Genomic DNA, 5,520 nt, shown 5'->3' with positions numbered 1-5,520 from the left:
TCGAAGATTCGGCCAAGGGCCTATGCTATGTAAATATTTATCCGAGTTTTATCTTTTCTTGCTCATTGCTATTTTGGCTTTTTCCTTTGCCGCTTTCCCTTAGTTGCCTGTCTTGCTAGTCGGACAGCCGCTCTGCGGACTGCCATTGGATCAAATGCTTGGCTACTTTGAGAGGGCAAGTACTTAGCCGTTTTAGAGTTTTTTAGCAAGTTGAATAGAAGGCGGTGAGCCGACTACTTAATAGTCGGTTAGTAAAAGGAAGGCTGGAAGCCGGCTTAAGCTATGTTTTATGCTTTGAGTCCTTAGCCATTTTTCATGCGAACGCCCATTCTACCTTACCCCTGCTGTCACATCCCTAGTTCTGGTATGGTCCTAGGCTTGCTTTGTGCATCATGTTTAAATTTTCAAATGAATTTGAAATGGGGATGTTTCAAACCCTAGCACCAAAGCAAATTCAAATAGGTTCAACTTTAAAATGGATTTTCAATGAACCCAAAATGCTATTCAAAAATGTTCATGCTCTTTGGATAATGTTGGGAACAACAACCAGAGGTGATGCACATTTTTACTACACATTTTGGATTTTTGAATCAATGCATAAATATTTGATTTGGAGCTGTTTAAATTATATAAATATTTTAATGGCTCCAAAAATGTTGGGAATTGGTAAGGGCCTCTGGAATATTATATCTAGATGCCACAAATATTTTCAGCATTTATGGAAGTGTTTTAACATTTCTTTTGGATAGAGAACAAATGTCAGAAATAGAAAAAGAAAACAGGAAATAAGAAAACACTTACCTGACACTTACCTGGCGCCCCACCACGGCCCAATAGTGGCCCGGCCCAACTGGCCGTTGCCAGTCGTCTCCCTCGCCAGGAGGCAGCGGCGAAAGGGAGCACGGCGAGCGTGCATGCCCGCCAGGCAGCTGCTTGCTGCCTCCTCTCCCTCTTCGGCGCTGTCCACCCCCGAGAGCTCCACCGAGCCCCCCTGGTCTCTCTCCATTCTCCCTGAGCTCCTCCCCATCATCTGTCTCGCTCTCCCCCTCTGTCCCAAGCGCAGCGGAGAGCACCGCCGTGCGCCACCGCGACCACCGCCTTCCCCTCGCCTCTCCGACGTGCCCACGAGGTCCGCCTCGTCTCCCTAGTCCTCTCCGCCGGGCCACGCGGCGCCGGACGCCTCGAAGCATCGTCCCCGACCCCTTCATCCTCCTCGGGTCGCCGGAGATCCGCCTCGCCGCCTCGCTCGCTCTGACGCTCCTCCGGCCTCGCCGACCTGCTCGTCCGACTCGTCGTGAGCCGCTGACCCGAACCCCCCTCCTTTGTGCTCCGTTTGCACGTTGTAGCCCTCGCTCCGCCGGAGACCGAACCACGCTGCCGCCCGAGCTTCTCGCCGCCGTGGCCACAGCCGTCGTAGCTCCCAACCGAGCACACCCATGTGCTCACCGCGTCGTGTAGGTGCCGTAGGAGCTAAGCACGCCACTCCCCGGCCACCGTAGTGTCGATCCCGAGCTCGCCCGAGCTCTGGCGACCGCCAAGGTCGACGCCGGTGACGACTCCGGCCACCCCAGCCCCTCTCGTGAGCTCCCCTGGATGCAGCGCACGCCAAGCTCCACGCAGAGCCTCTCCGCCGTCCTTTTGGTCGCCTGAGGGCGAAACTCGAGCCTCCGCCGTGCGTGCTGTTGCCGGCGACGAGCCGCCGGCGTGTTGGGCCTTTGACCAGGGGTTTGACCTCCCCTGGGTCATTGACATGTGGGCCCCAGCCCTATTAAGTTTTAGTTAGGATTGGTTTAACAACTAATTAAACCTTGTTTAGCTAATTGGGTCACTGACGCGTGGGCCCAACCCCATTAACTAAACCAGTTTAGGTTTATTTTAAATTAGGATTAACCACAGACACTGACGTGTGGACCCCACATGTTAGGTTTGACCTATTCAGCTGCCTTTGACCTGCTGACGTAAGCATGACGCTGTGCTGACGCATTATATCATTTTCTGGTATTAATTTAAATCAAGAAATTCCAGAAAATAGTTAAAACTTCTAAAAATCATAGTAATTCAACCGTAACTCCAAATCAAATAAATTATATATGTAAAATTATCAGAAAAATGCAAGGAATCCATTTATGCCAGTTTCATGCATGAAAAACCAACTTATAGTTCCTGTATAAGTGAAAACGTAATAATGGCATGTTATATACTTAATTTGGGGTTTGCATATGAATCCTTGGTTCATATGGACTTCAACCAAATTGATGCTACATGCATTAGGGAAAATCATAGCATCTTTGAAATGTCATCTTCATGCATCATACTGTTGCATATGGTTGTTTATTGATTGTCGGCACCGTTCCCTCTTGATAGGTTCTGCTCCGGAAGGTGTCCCGAGTACCTGTCTGAGGAGCAGTGCTTCTTCGTGGATCTATCAGGCAAGCAAACCCCCTTGAGCATCTCGATAAATCCCACTCTCTCGCTCCTGCTCCTTTTACTGCATTAGGACAACAACGATTCAAAACTGCTACTTTTTGCTGCGGTAGCTGAAACCATTCCTCTGCATGACCTGTCATTGCCACAGTAAATAGTTGAAACCCACTAGCATGAGTAGGAGTTGCTTGAGCCTTGATGTGCCTGCTCATCCATGCTTGTTTTTCTTATGCCAGCTATGCTTAGAATTGTGACAGGTCTGATTCATCGGGAATGAATCGGAGTGGTGAACATGTCCTACCGGTAAAGGCTAAGTGTGTGAACATGTTTTGGTAAAGGTAGAGATGGGAGGCCATGTAGGAGTACATGGTGGGTTGTCTGATTGGAACCGTCCTTAAGCACTGAGTTCTGTGTATGTTATCCAAGTCCAGTTACTACCACACATTGGGTTCCGGTTATCCGGCCCCTCTCGGCTTATTAATCCACTTGATCTCTGTCCAGGAGTTGCAACTAGTTTATGGCGTTTGTAGGTAGTGCTATTTGTCTACCAGGTGGTGTCCGATGGGACGGGCTTGGGACAGACTAGGCACCATGGCACGATGTACCAAGTGGCACCCGGATGGTGGGCTTGGGAACCCTGCACACATCGTTTGGGGCCGTGAGCGACACCCCGGCCGGAGCTCCTTGCGGATGGAACACGAATAGGGGATAAACCTGGATGAGAGACTTGTGTGGTTAGTCAGGTCGTGGCCGACACCCTCGCCCGGCTTCCGCTTGAAGGTTGCCGAGGTACATGACGTGTACATGGCTATAAGTGGTGAGAGAGTGTGTGACGAAGTACACCCCTGCAGGGTCAACATTATCTATTCAAATAGCCGTTTTCCTCGGATATGGAAACTTGGAGAACTTATGTAGTACATAGACAACTGGAAGTGGATACTCTAAAATATGCAAGATAAGCGTGAGTGCTATGGATGGCCTTCTCGTAGGGAGACGGGAACGGATCCATAGTGGAGTATTCATATGGTGAATATGTGGACTCGTGTGCGTCTTCTCACCTCAAGAAGTTTCTGATACTCGTAGTATAGGTTAGCCACTAAGTCAAATATGGATTGCTGCTATTAAACTCCACCACCCCCTTTGTTGATAATGTTGCATATGTAGTTAGTTCTGATGTAAGACCTGCTGAGTACCTTTGTACTCACGTTTTCTTATTTATGTTTTGCAGTTGGTTACGCTAGTGACTTCGACGAGTAGCTTGTATCCCAGCTACGATCTTGTACCCTTGGGAGGGTCGTGTTTAGTCAGGCTTCTTAGTCTTTTCCTTTTGTAGTTGTCTGTACTCAGACATGTAATGCTTCCGTTGCTTGTATGCTCTGAATGATGGGTCATGAGACCCCTGTTCGTATTGATTGCTATGTGGCTCTTCTGGGCCTTTATCTATATGAGTTTGAGTTATGTTGTGATGCCATGATGTACAACACATACTTGCATGTTATGCGTACGTGTAACGTGTATTGCTATGTGTGGGATCCGACAACCTAGTTGTTTACCTCTGATAGCCTCTCTTATGGGGAAATGTAGTCTTGTGATTCCATGTGCCATAGTAGTCCGCTACAGCCCAATTCACCGGAGTCCTGCTAGCCCAGCACTACTGCTCCGGAACACTTGACTGGCTGGCATGTGATTCACTTCATTTCTGTGTCTGTCCCTTCGGGGAAATGTCACGCAGTGACATCCGGAGTCCTATTAGCCCAGTGCTACAGCCCGGATTCATACGCTGTTGACCGACATGCTCGAGGTTGATTCATGTATGCCTGTTCCTGTAAGTTAGTGCTACTTTGGGTTCACGACTAGTCATGTCGGCACGGGTTCTCTGTCATATGGATGGTAGCGACACTATCATATACGTGAGCCAAAAGGCGCAAACGGTCCCGGGCCAGGTAAGGTGGCACCCGTGGGAATACCGTGCATGAGGCCACAAAGTGATATGAAGTGTTACATGCTAGATCGGTGTGACTTAGGATTGGGGTCCCGACAGCGTTGTTATCAGAGCCTGACTGACTATAGGATTACCAAGACAAACTAGTCGAAATTGAGTCTAGTAATGCTTTAGCTATATAAGGGAATTGATTGTGGAAGGGAACGTAAGGCTCTTTTACTCCTTTACCTCATGTCATTCTTTCTGAGTCAGCCTCTTCTTTTCTATGAGGATTAAGGCCTAGGCTTCTCCTCTATCTCTCAGGATGACGTGTTACTAAACCGTAAAGTCTTAGGATTGTTGGGTTGTGTCACCGTATAGTTCTACTACTTCCGTGTGTCCTCAGTTTTGTAACACCCCAGATATAACTTTCCCTATTTGTACTCCAACTCTTGCCGTTTCCGGCGTTAAGTTATATTTATTTCCTCGGGTTCGGGTTTTGTCTCCGTGTGTTGTTATCGTTGTCATGCATCTCATATCATGTCATCATGTGCATTGCATTTGCATACGTGCTCGTCTCAGGCATTCGAGCATTTTTCCCGTTGTCCGTTTTGCATTCCAGTGCTTTGTTCTCCTTCGGTGGTCATTTCTAGCTTTCTTTCGTGTGTGGGGATTAAACATTTCCAGATTGGACCGAGACTTGCCAAGCGGCCTTGGTTTACTACCGGTAGCCCACCTGTCAAGTTTCGTATCATTTGGATTTCGTTTGATACTCCAACGGTTAACCGAGGGACCGAAAAGGCCTCGTGTGTGTTGCAGCCCAACACCCTTCCAATTTGGCCCAAAACCCACCTAAACCCTCTCCATCATCTAGATCGTTCGATCACGATCGTGTGGCCGAAAACCGCACCTCATTTGGACTCTCCTAGCTCCCTCTACCTCTATTTAAAGAACCCCTTCGGTTTCTACTTCTTCCCCCGAAACCCTAGATCCGCCACTCCTCGCGCGCGCCGGACAACTCCCCCGCCGACGGACGCGTCCACCGGCCGTGTCCGCCGCCACGTGGCACGCCACCATTGGCCTCCGCCGCCTCAGCCGCCACTCCCTCCGCCGCCGGCCCGGGAGGCCCACCCCGGGCCCCCGAGGCCCGTTCGCCGCCCCGCGCCGCCTGGGCT

Source organism: Triticum dicoccoides, chromosome 6A (assembly GCF_002162155.2).
Source record: "Triticum dicoccoides isolate Atlit2015 ecotype Zavitan chromosome 6A, WEW_v2.0, whole genome shotgun sequence".
NCBI classification, from domain to species: domain Eukaryota; kingdom Viridiplantae; phylum Streptophyta; class Magnoliopsida; order Poales; family Poaceae; genus Triticum; species Triticum dicoccoides.
This window is presented reverse-complemented; position numbering follows the sequence as displayed.